The sequence below is a fragment of the Rhagoletis zephyria genome, unplaced genomic scaffold, assembly GCF_001687245.7.
Source record: "Rhagoletis zephyria isolate East Lansing unplaced genomic scaffold, Rhagoletis_zephyria_1.1 Rzeph_scaffold_15147, whole genome shotgun sequence".
Taxonomy (NCBI): Eukaryota; Metazoa; Arthropoda; class Insecta; order Diptera; family Tephritidae; genus Rhagoletis; species Rhagoletis zephyria.
The window spans coordinates 1-13,360 of NW_016172214.1; the positions used below are offsets into that span (position 1 = coordinate 1).

Below are 13,360 nucleotides of genomic sequence, written 5' to 3' on the forward strand. Positions count from 1 at the left end.
AAACTTTTTAACCTATGATCGCGCAGGGGTATGTGTTTGTCATACAAAAAAAAAAGTTCAAACCATTGGAAAAACCCTGTTAACCCTTTTAATACTTAGTATTGGTTTCTGTTAAAGGGAAGAAAAGTCCTAAACTTCAAAGTATTGAAATAAGTGGGAATATATGTATGTATATGGAATAGGCAAATTCTACTTTTTCATGAGTATAATAACTAAGCAATGTAATAAATTAACATAAAATCCTCACTTAAATCAAAAACTTCAAACTAAAATTCCAATTGAATATTTTTTAGTTTTATATTTTTTTGTTGTTTTTTTTTAATTTGTTATTTATTGCATGTTTTTTTTTTGTTGTAATTTTTATTATTTAAGGAAAAAACAAATATTTATTGTCCTGTGTCGAGTTATCCGAACACGCTTTTTACTTTTTTAAAATTAAGTTTTATTTTTACTGTTTGTCGCAACTTTTTAATGCAATGTTTGACTCCTTGTGTGACCCAAGGCCTGAGTAGGGCTTTAGGTGACTGCATTCGTTGCAAGTATTGCACCTAACCGAATTGGAGTTCGGGTGGAGTTCTCTCTGGCATAATCTGCAGAAGTCGGAATTCAACTGTCGTATTTAAAATATTTTTGTATACCATCCCTTTATGGGACTGTCTTAAGACGTGCCGATTTACTCACTTCTGGAATATAAAGCTTTCGAAAAAAGTGTATGTATGTGCCTTGTTTATTTTCGTTTCGACAGGATGTAAACTGCATTCTAATAGAACTCAGGAGTGTATTCGACCAGTTTTTTCGTATACACTTCTTATTTACGAAACTAGTGAACTACCAGAGGACTTGAGAAAAAATGTACTAGTTTTGAGATTTTTTCAGTATTATCTACTCTCTGCAAAAAAAAGTTTAACTTTTAGTCACTGCATATTGAATATACCTATTTTCTTTTCATTATAATGAGTTATAAAATGAACATCATTATTTTATACTTACGTGTTTAATGTATTCCACAACGTGTTTTTGCTTAAATTAATTTCGACTTTTAGCAATTTTTTTTTTGTCTATTCTTTTCGCAATGTTTTTTCGCACTTTCAAATTGTTGGCAGTTTTTCATTAGTGATACAACATGACACTTTATTATTGTTTTTGTTTGTTTGTTTGTTATTCTTTTTGTTATTAAATATACGGTTGGTTGCACAGTTGGTGGTTTGGTTAATTGGTGCCTTTCCGGCTGCTACACTTGCGTTATCTAGTTACTTAGCTATTATTTTCGGTGCTGTTGCTTGCTACTGCCGTGCTAGTTGATTTAGTACTGACGACACCAAAACACCAATGAAAATGACATAGTGAAGATACCTTATAACCAACGAGAAGCGACCGTCAACCGTCGACCGAATGCAGGAAAGGCACACTCACCTAAACATTTAAAATAATCATTGGATTCCAATGAGTTGGATGAAAGAGCCGGCCGGCCGGTTGTTCGGTCGAGTTGGTGCGCAACCGCTTATGTACATATATGTATATGTACCTACATATGTACATAACTATCTCCATATATAATATTTATGGCCGCACGGAAGTGAGAGGAAGTAAAAATATGCAACTATATACTTTAGACTGTTTCAAATAAAACGAATATTTCTTTTCTTTCAGCCCATTTGAAAATTTTGTTTGTCGGTCACAAAAAAATAATTGTGGCAAAATTTCAACCTCATATCTTCATTTTGCAGTTAGCGCTCGCGAAAATAAGAATTTTTTTCCGCTACTTTTTTTTTAATAGACAATTAAAATCAACAAATAAAAAAACAACCCTGTAGCCCATTTAATTTGAGTATAATAGGTGCAAGCATGATAAAAAAAAATAGGAAGGTAGAACCGCTGAGAGGAATTTTTCAAATTCTTGACGTTTTCAAGCAATTTAATTTTAAAATTTTACACACAAACTCACACACACATTCTCATTTTCAATCTCAAACAACAACAACTTTGAACAATTCCTTTTTTTTTTACTCTCAATTTTATATGATTTTAAAATGTTGGCAAACTTCAAAAAAAAAGTCATGGCCGACTAATTGAGAGAACGTTACTATGTTTTTATCATGGGTGCAAGTTTGAAGTAGCTAGGACTTAACGTAGATTTTTGGCATTTTTTTTTTTGTTGACGGTGTCAGACATTTTCTTCCACACAAAGTGTGTTCGTCGACTTGTTTATATAGAAAAACAAGTTAGTAAAAAACAAAACCGACTTAAATTCTCATATAAAAATTTAAGAGTACCGTTAATTTCTTCATGATCAAATGATCGGATCAAAACCCAATTAGTATGGGACTACCTCTGAGGTACCACCTTTTAATTTTAGAAATCTGTTAACGTGGTCCAAAGTTATGCGGTACTAAAATTGAATGGGCTACAAGGCTGTTTTTTTATTTGTTATATTTAATTGTTTATTAAAAAAAATTGGGGATTTTTTTTTATAAAATTCCTATTTTTGCCAGCGCTTACTGAAATATGAAGATAGGAGCTGAAATCTTGCCACAACTATTTTTTTTGTGACATACAACGAAGTTCTCACTGCAGTGAAGCCACCCTTTTTGCGTTTTTTTGACAAACAGGTAATTTTGAGTTAATGCACTTTTGAGGAACGTATGCGATACATACATATCTGTGTTCGTATGGAAAAGTAGCTTATGTCGAAAGGCTGGCTTTAGTATAAATCGGCATTCGCAGCATAGAATTGAGAATGACTCACTGGCGCTGAGCCGTTGAAGAACTTTTCGCAAATAAATATGCAAGAAGTAGTTCCAATACTACCAAGTCAATATTATTATTAAGTCTCATCATAAAATTCCTTGCCGTTTAAAGAGTAAAGGGAATGCCACATTATACTAAAGCCAGCCTTTCGACATAAGCTACTTTTCCATATGAACACAGATATATATGTATGTTATGCATGTACGTAATTGGCTACGAGTGCGTACTCGTACTTTTTAATATCTTTTGAATTATTCCAGCTCTAGATAGTATGTATTTGTATTTACATATGTACATACATACACACATGTATGTGCACATATGTACATATGTAATTGAGCATGAAGTTTTTTGTATTTTTTTATCTTCTTCGCGCTCGAATATTTGCAATCAATCAGTGTTGCCACGGAGAAAGTTCGTTTCCTACCAACCAAAGCAACCAAACCTACCAAACATTTTTTTGGTTTTTTTTTAATTTTTTTCAATGTCAATGTTTCGTTGCCTTTAAACCATTCATGTCCCAGAATCCACCACAGCGTTATGCTATTGTGGGCTCCCAGGTAGTTCAAAACAGGTTTACAAGAGTCCACAAACCTTGATGTCGTTGATGTCTGACTATCCGACATAATATTTATTATTCGCCAGGAATATCGTTGGGTATGTGCCCATTGGCAGACTTTCTTGGAATCTTGGTCCAAGTATACCTGCCACAGTACTCCCGCCGTCCATATTTAATCTGTCGGTATACCATACTTGTGACCTTTCGCCATTGCTAATTATCATCGCTTCACAGCAGTTCCTTTCAAGAATTCTGACCTTGTAGGGTTTTTAGAAGGATAACTCGGGATCAACCAGGAATGACTTGAGAACCCCCAAATGACACCAAGATCTTCACTTTTTATGCTGATCGTATTGGGCAGCCGTAGGGCACTCCAGCAGGCCTCCTTTTCTAACAGAATAGACAAAGGAGGAATGCCTGTAATGACTCCAAGGTGCACATAGCACCTGTGATGGCAACGCGGACCAGTCGGTGCAGTTAATCAATGTGACACCGTCATTTCCTTGCTTAGCTTTTGGCCAACAGGCCAGTGCCGCATATGTAACAACGGGTTTGACTACCGTACTGAAAGACCAATGCGTTAGTTTGGGTTATATTCCCCAAGTCTTACCATGAATTCTATGACAGGCATAAAACGCACTTGTAGACTTGTTTGTAACATTCGAGAGATGTGAGTTCCAACTGAGCCTTTTGTCCAGAGTTATCCCTAGATAATTCGCCTCTTCTCAAGGTGGGTCTATCCAAGTTGACTTTCCTTCTTTTGGTAAATGGGACAATGGTGGACTTCAGCGGGTTTATTGACAAGCCCTTTTCTGCGCACCAGTCTTCAGCACAACTTTGTAGTTCAGCTCAATTTAAATTAACTTGTAGGCACATAAAGTATATGTATATGGATGTTCATATTTTATATTGACAATAATAAGGGTAGACATTGGTACTTACGAATCAGGTATATTTACATGTTTGCGGTCGCCGTTATATTCGTATAAGCAAGGTTGCTAAACTATTTGGAGATACATGTTTTCTATATTTTGCAAATAACTATTTTTGTCGCGAAACCTACCAAAATCCAATCTAGCCTACCAACCTACCAAATGGAAATAAACCTACTAGTTTTGGTAGGAAAAGCCCATGTGTGGCAACACTGTAGTCAATGTCAGCTTTAAATAAGCTTTTCGTGAGAAAGCATTCAAGAACGTGAGAATACGTTTGTACGTGTACATTTGTACATATGCATATCTTAGGTAATTAGCGCTCAAACATAAGTATTAATCGCTTAAAAATATGTAAATATGAATGTTATTGTTTTTTGACTATTTAACGGTTATCTTCTTTTGGTTAGAAATTTGGTTAAACGAACCTACATTTATACATTTAGATATAGTAATTAGTACAGTGAAACTTATCGGAGATGAAACCGCTTGGGATCAGCACTTTTTTTCGTCTTAGAATGGCTTACGGCTTATATGCATAGTAGATATATCTAGGTGATAATAAATAAAATATGTATGTATTAAATCAGTATCGTTATTTATTAGCCGCACCTGGTACATATTAAACTGCTGCAGGAATGCATTTGTTTGCAGCTTCAAAACATTCTCTTGATATTAGAATAGCCGCTCTCTTTCATTCTATGTTAGCGAGCATGAATTAGAATGTTATCGAAGAGTAATAGAATGGAGTGGAGTGAATATTCTCTCTTAATAGAATATTCATATTCTCAACATTTGCAACGGAAGGTAGAGTATTTGCGAATACTCTAATATACTCGTATGTACAATTAAATATACATGTATATATATATTTGTATGACGCTGTTACTAGACTGTTGAAGTGAATTTAGTCCACATTAAAATTTGAAAATTTAATAATAGTAAATGGTCTTTATTNGGTATATTTACATGTTTGCGGTCGCCGTTATATTCGTATAAGCAAGGTTGCTAAACTATTTGGAGATACATGTTTTCTATATTTTGCAAATAACTATTTTTGTCGCGAAACCTACCAAAATCCAATCTAGCCTACCAACCTACCAAATGGAAATAAACCTACTAGTTTTGGTAGGAAAAGCCCATGTGTGGCAACACTGTAGTCAATGTCAGCTTTAAATAAGCTTTTCGTGAGAAAGCATTCAAGAACGTGAGAATACGTTTGTACGTGTACATTTGTACATATGCATATCTTAGGTAATTAGCGCTCAAACATAAGTATTAATCGCTTAAAAATATGTAAATATGAATGTTATTGTTTTTTGACTATTTAACGGTTATCTTCTTTTGGTTAGAAATTTGGTTAAACGAACCTACATTTATACATTTAGATATAGTAAGTAGTACAGTGAAACTTATCGGAGATGAAACCGCTTGGGATCAGCACTTTTTTTCGTCTTAGAATGGCTTACGGTTTATATGCATAGTAGATATATCTAGGTGATAATAAATAAAATATGTATGTATTAAATCAGTATCGTTATTTATTAGCCGCACCTGGTACATATACAGTCATGTCAAATTAATAGGGACCCGACATTTTGACCAGTTTTGACAATTTTCTTAAACTAGAATGTAATGGGCTATAAAACTGCATAATTTCTTTTTAATAGTCACATTAATTGCACCATCGCAAAAGCCTATTCAATGCTTGCCTTCATTCGTCGGTTTAGTTCAGATTTTACTGACCCATACACTCTAAAATTATTATATACATACATCTCTTGTACGGTCCAAACTAGAATATGCTGTAGTTATATGGAGGCCATACATACTACGACTGTCATATTAAAAGACTTAAACGCATTCAAAAGGTATTTGTACGCTTTGCTCTTCGATCACTTAATTTTGTAGATCCAATTCCTTCGTACAGTGCAAGATGTCAGCTAATTGACCTAAAATCTTTACAAAATAGAAGGATTATACTCTCTCTATCCTACGTGTTTGACATAGTAAGTGGTGAGATTGATTCTCCATTCCTTCTTGAGCGTATAAATTTTCATATTCCTTATAGAAGACTTCGGAATCAGGACACTTTTCTTAGAGTTAGTTAGAACTGTTTATGCTTCTCACGCTCCAATACTTCGAGCTTTGAAAGAATTCAATTTGATCTCAAATTCTCCAGCCATTGATCTCGCTGCCTCTAAGTATAATTTTAAATTAGCATTAAAGGAAATTTTCACATATAGGGGATTCACAAGACGTGTTAACCGTCGTAAAATCTTAAGGTTAACATCTTTTTTAATTAAAATGGTTTTAGGGGATTTCTAACTAAACCGAAATTCTTTTAAACTGATAAAGAATATATAATTAGCCAACCCCCCAACCATTTTAACCGCTATTTTACATAAACAAGTGTTAAGCTTAAGATTTTACGACGGTTAACACGTCTTGTGAATCCCCTAATAATGTTTGGCTGTGTTAAGTATATTTTTTATATATAGTCTGTAAGAAATGTTGTATTTCTAGATTATTAAATAAATAAATAAATAAATAAATAAATTTGCCAAATATTCTGAATAAAAAATTTGTTGTACAATTTTGTTGAATTTTACTAATTTATCTACAAAGTTTGAACTCTAGATTTATATGGTTTTTGTTAGATAATGAGCTGTATTTTTATAAAAAAAAAATAATAAATATTAAAAAACCAAAAGAAAAATACGTAGCGAAACCTGGTCTAAATGTCAGGTCCCAATTATTTTTCATATGACACTATATAGATATAGTACATAAGTAATGCCCAAAAATGACATTTTAACGATACACTTTGAAGCCGGGTTACAAATACAAAAATTGTAAAAAAAGGCGCGAAAAAGGTTGAACTGGCTGCACCCAGAAAAAGGGCAGCAAAGACAAGGCGGTTTTAAGTAAGTGCTACTTATTAATTAAGAAGAATTAATTAAGAAAATCTAAAAACCACATTTCAATTTTAATTTTAGAAGTAGCGTATTTAACAAACAACCTTATCAGCCTTGCGGCCTGCTTGGAAACACCCAATGCTGTAGCAGCATCCAATAAAATGTTTTAAATTTTTATAGCGCATATTTCGCGTTCTGTAAATAAAGTGCCACTAATTAAAATCAAGGGTCTTTTTGAAGGTTGCGAAGAAAAGAAAACGCTAAACGAATTATCACGAAAAAATTGAAAACTGCAAAAAGTTTTTAAATATATGTTTCTTGGGGAAAATCGAGAAATGATGGATCCAGTCTCTGAAGTGGTACACATGTAGTTTTTGATAGCAAACATAGAAAACTTATAACTGGAAATTTTTTGTCCTTCAAAGGGGCCCATGTTTACCCTCGAGGTCTATTTTTCTTTTGCATTCTTGTCCCGAGATTGTGGCTATTTGGTATTTGAAACTCGTTTTCGTTATGGAATTCGTTAATCTTAAAGATATGTAGATTTCACATCAAGTATACCTAGCTGGCTACCCAGTTGTGAATTCGATGTATATACGTTGACCTTTATTATTATTTTTTTTTAATTTTTATTATATGTATAGATTTAATGGAAACTTGAAAAACTCACTCATACTATCTTGTCGAATTTTCAAGTTTAAGCTATCGTGGGAAACGTTTGTATTTGCCTCCTTGGTTTTTTATAAAACATTTTAAGTCTGTACTAGAGATGAGCGTGGGATATCGGGACCCGCGGGACCCACATACTGATTTCAAAATGGCAGGAATGTCTTTAAAAATTTTGCGCGCGGGACGGGACCAAAATCCTTTCCCGACACTCCTGATAAAACCCGTAACCGCTGCAAATATTAAAAATCTTCCTTAAAAGCGTTGTATGAAATAAGCACTCTTTTATGTTTTATTGAGACGAAAATGAACAGCAAAGCAAGAAAAAATAATAATCGGAAGATGCCTGATCTTTCACTATCTTTTTTATTATTAAAATAAATTTTAATTTTTCTTGGTGACAGATTTCTGGACCGCGGTACAATTGTGAAAAACGTCGGGATGGGCGGGTTCGGTACTTAAAAATGGAAATTCGGGATGGGCGGGATCGGAACTGAATATTTAGTCCCGTGGCCATCTCTAGTCTGTACATCATTTTTCGACAAATTTTCAATACATTTCCATTTTTGAAAACGCCAATACTGATATGTATATTGTCTGAAATGTTAAATGTCGGCCCATTTGTTACCCCGATTTCTTCGGAATTATAAATTTTAAAATTCCATCTCTGTACATATGTATGCGCATACATTCGGCTGCGTCACCAAAAAATTTTACGGGTTTTTCAGCAGTAATATAAAATATATTATATATTAAGACTTCCGCCAAAATGGTTCGGAAAAATACTAAGATTTACTTGAACTAGACCGATTTGAAAATATCTTCTAAAATCTCATTATTTTAATTCCGTTGATAAAATTTTTCAAGATTTTTTTACAGACCTTCAAAGCTTAAACTCTTCTATCATCTGGGGTGTTTTTTAGGTAAAGGACTTTTAAAAGAAGTAGAAAGTGATGCACCCTTTTGTACATACATATGTATGTACATAATTCTGTGGTCATAAGCAACAACCGCCTAAGTCGACTTAAAATAGAATTGAGTTATACATATTTGCTATCGTATTCTGCAACCCCATCTCGCCAGCTAGGCTATTTAAAATGTTATAGACGAACATATTTTAGTTTCCCCATAAGGTTAACATTACAATCCAAATGTTTAAAACGTTTTTTTCTCGAATTCAGGTTTTTCGACTTAGGTGGTTATTGCTTATGACCAAAGAATTATGCCTTCATACATAGGTGCGTTCATATTCTTTTGCGCCATCAACGCAGATAATACTGAAATTTAAGCTTATGGGTGTACTCACGTACATACATATGTAAGCATCAATGGTATGCGTCAGGTATGTTTGTCATATTTATGTACATACATATTTATTTTCAAGCAAACTTAATACTTCGGAAGCTAGAGTTTTTTTTATTTATTTTTAAAACATAATATTTAAGTACTTATACGGTAAATTCTAGAAACCTATTATGGTCAGACTTGTTCTACATTTAAGAATGCCACCACTTTTTTCTAGATTTGTTTACATACATACATATGTTTAATGTGAAGATGTCACAACGAAATTTTGGCTGTTGTTTTCAATCACTATCGCGAATCTCATTGATTTGCTGCGACATGTCCAAAGTGACCCAAAAATTTATTCTTGGGTTGATGATCTAAGTTACCGTTAAAGACAAATTCATTAAAATTGTATACGCGAAGGCAAGGCAGCAGACTTTAGACGCTGAAGCAAGTTAACAGATTTTTTTTACCACTCTTACCAACCAAAACAACTGGAATTCACTTCAATATTTTTGTTTAATAGTACTTCTTTTAGTCACATATGAAGAACTTTTTTTTCACTTTCAACCTTTTTATAATTGTCACTGAATTTCTGCACTCAACTTGTTATTCTCGCTTATAAAATTAAAGAGGAAGAATAAAAGTATTCTAGTATACAACTTAACTCAACAAGTGTCTGTTAACTTGTTCCAACTACTTGTACTAACAAACTTCTTTAGGTGATGCACAGACAACAGCGGAACGATTGTTGATTAGTCAGTATACAGCAAGGCGCATCCATATAAGGTGGTAGCAATTGGATATAAGTAAAACTCCCGTGATTTTGTTATTGCTTTTTGGTACAGGAGGATGTCAAAACGAAAGGGAATAGGAGATAATTTTTAGCCATTTCGTTTTGTTGCCATCCTAAAGTTGCGCCATTTCGTCTTGGATGACATTCTGCTGTACTTGTGCAGAGACAAAAATATCCAATCAGCTGTTCAAGTAACACCACCTTGTATAGATGCGCCTTGGTATACAGTAGGTGCTGTTTAGATTTTATTATTAAACGAATGTGGAACGTATTGAAGTTGAAATTCACAATTGACTTGTGGTTATTAGTTTACTAGCTTTTGCCCGCAGCTTCACCCGCGTGATGTTTGGTTCAAAGCAATTCTTTTAAATATAACAAAGAATTAAACAAATCATTTCACTACATAAATATTATAAACTTTTATTAAAAACAAAAGTTTAGCAATTCATTTTAATGACATCTACTGCAATACATTTCGTAAACAACGTTTCGGGAGTTATTGTCTTGGGCATGTACAATAACGTATGCGGAATGAATTGCGGACAATTTCTAAGCAGACTGAAAAACACGGGAGCCAAACTAAGTATACCAAAATCTAATGTGCAATCTTAACAAGCATTCCACTAATAACAATCTCGTTGTATATTATAATGCTGAAATAATTTCCTTGAAAGCGAACGAACTCTGAAAATTTGTTTGTAAATTTTGTATACAGGAACTCAATGTCACGAAAAGTAACGCGCTTTTTCATTTTTTCTCTATGAAACTTAAAAAAAAAACTTTATTTACAAAGGAAACGTCGGCTTTATAGAATAGGAAAACAGTAGAAGGAAAACCCACGAGTGTGAAAAAATATGTTTAACATTGTAGCGAAATGAGACCGTAACAAAGAATCATAAATTGCTTGATCTCTCTGCAAAATCACAGCGTATAATGAAAATAATGTACGAAGTAAGCAAAGAAAAATAACACACTATGCAAGAGCCACTTTACCCAAGATTTTTTAAACATTGAAAAGGAAAATTAAAAGCGGCTATGAGCGCTTTCCCAAAATTTGCTGACACCACATTCATTTCAGTTTTGTACAACGGATTAGGGAAATATTTTTCATTGGGGACCCATAAAAGGACTCCTAAATATAACTCTGAACTATTTATCGTATAAATGGCTAAAAAAATAATAACTCAAATTGGCACAATAAAGTTCTAAAATAATCGTTATGGACATGAGTCTTCTCTATAAAAGTTTTTTTTTTTTGGAAATTTCCACAATATCTATGTGAGTGGAAAAACAATATTTGTTGCATCCGAAAGTGTAGCTGTTTATTTTTGCGACATCTCTTCGTATTTCATTCCGCATGCGTTATATTTCTGGCTCTCGATACACGTGAGAAGCCAACGTAGAGTAGTCGGTGCGAGAAACATGGAGTGCCCAGATGTATTCCTGCAACTTTAAATGTTTATCCTTGGCTTTATAAATCGTTTTCGCAGTGGCTACTTTTAACGGAAACTGCAAACGTTTTAACTGAAATGGCATGCTTGCTGGGAATTCGTGGTATCAATACTGATTGTCCTTTGGCCCCGTCAGTGATGATGGCGGCTTGCACAATATGTCTTTCCAGCTCCATTATGCATAGTCTTGAGCCACTGCACAATCAAGGTGCGTCCAGTTTAAGCATAAATATGACTGGCACCCTAACCTTAATTCCTAAGAGTTTAGAAACTCTATAGGATATGTTGTTGCATCATCATTTGCCATCACTGTATCAACAGACATGTGCCTCACCAGGCACTTTGCCCTGCGGCCCGCCCCAATCTCAAGGAGGTCTTGAGCAAAGAGGCCGGACTCTCTATCACTGGATGTTAGTTGTGAGGTTCAATATTTCCTACCTTTGCTCACAATGGCGAAGCCTTGACGCACGTACTTATTTCCCTGCCGCAGTGCCACGCTGGATGACAAGTAGAGTCCCACCCATCAGCAAACGGCTGCCGCGGATATCTTGCAAGCCTCGACCGAGTGCCTCGAGACTCCATGCTTGTGTGACATCGTACATTTTCCCAAACTATTAATTTGCAATGTTGCAACATAGCCCCGCCATTATTGTTTTGCTAATGTTGTAAGTTGATGTATCCTGACTCGCAAGTTTCAGTGGGAGTTTAAGCGCCGAGTGTGCAGCTCTTCCTCCGCTGAGCAAGGTCGCTGATATCCCTGAGGAGGCAACAGCTAGTGCAACATTTTTATCCTTGCGCAACTGTGCCAGTACCCAATTCAGCAAAAATGTCCTGCTAGTTCCACCTGAACGTCCAAGAAATAAGGGCCCATTCTCCGCTCTCCACGCGGCTCACAATTTTATGGGAAATTTGCCTTTGCTCGGAAAATAGTTTAGGTTCCATTTCGGTGAATTGAGCCGCCAAATTCGTGGTGTTATAGTACGTCTCCCTGAATAACTCATTGGACAGTTCTGCAGTTCGTTGCGGAGTGGGCGAGTAGAAATCCCGCATCCACTTTTCCACGATTGAGAAAAGTTTATCCTCAATTAGCCTCAGAGTTTCGTCGTAATGTGCTGTTTCTTGAAACCTGTGGCGATGTCTTCAAAAAAAGGGGTTTTATTCTTTTCATACAATTGCAGGGGATTGAAAGTCCGAAAAGCTTACTAAAACCTCTCCTGTTTGACACCTACATTTAAATATTTCATTAAACTTGTCGATTTGATTTTAAATTTCTAAACTGGTGACAGCTCTCTTCAAAAATAATTTCTAAAGAAAGCTTTCCTAACCCTCTGTCCTTTGATACCCATAATAAAACTTTTCGTTTAACTTGTTAAGTAAATTGATTATGAATTTCTTAATAGGTGGCACCACTCTTCAAAAATATTTAGAAATAAATTTTTCTTAAGCCTTTCTCATTTGAAGCCCATACTAAAATATTTGATTTAAATTGTTAATTAAATTGATTTTATGTATATAATAAGGTGGCAACTCCCTTCAAAAATATTTTTGAACCTTTTTTTGAGAGTGTGGGTGCTGTTATATTTCTTCAAACTTAACAAATAGTTGATTTTAACTTTTGAAAAAGTGGCAACCCTCTTCATAAAAATATCCTGTATGTTAATCCAGGTCACAGCCTATAAGTGAGCCCAATTTCATTGAAAAAGCGCAACAAACATATACACTCACTAACTCAAACTTTCACAATTATAATATTAGTAGGTTTGATTAAAACGGATTTAAATTTCTAAACGGGTGGCAACTCCCTTCAAAAATATTTTCGAAAGAAAGCTTTCTTAACTCTCTCTCGTTTGTAAGTCATATTAAAACATTTCATTTGTAGTAGAATTTAGTAACAGGTGGCAACCCTCTTAAAAAATATTTAGAAATGAATTGGTCTTAGACCTTTCCCATTTATTACCCATACTAAAATATTTAATTTAAATAGTTAATTAAATTAACTTTAA

General features: G+C 34.4%; 1 long non-coding RNA gene across 1 annotated transcript; it reads right to left on the bottom strand.

Annotated features, from left to right (window-relative positions):
• Positions 1–1,042: 1,042 nt before the first annotated feature.
• LOC108378870 (uncharacterized) lies at positions 1,043–10,254 on the bottom strand. The gene is made up of 2 exons (XR_001849438.1): positions 9,593–10,254; positions 1,043–1,309 (listed from the first exon to the last, which is right to left on the bottom strand). It is a non-coding gene; the product is annotated as an uncharacterized LOC108378870 (long non-coding RNA).
• Between the last annotated feature and the right edge of the window lie 3,106 nt (positions 10,255–13,360).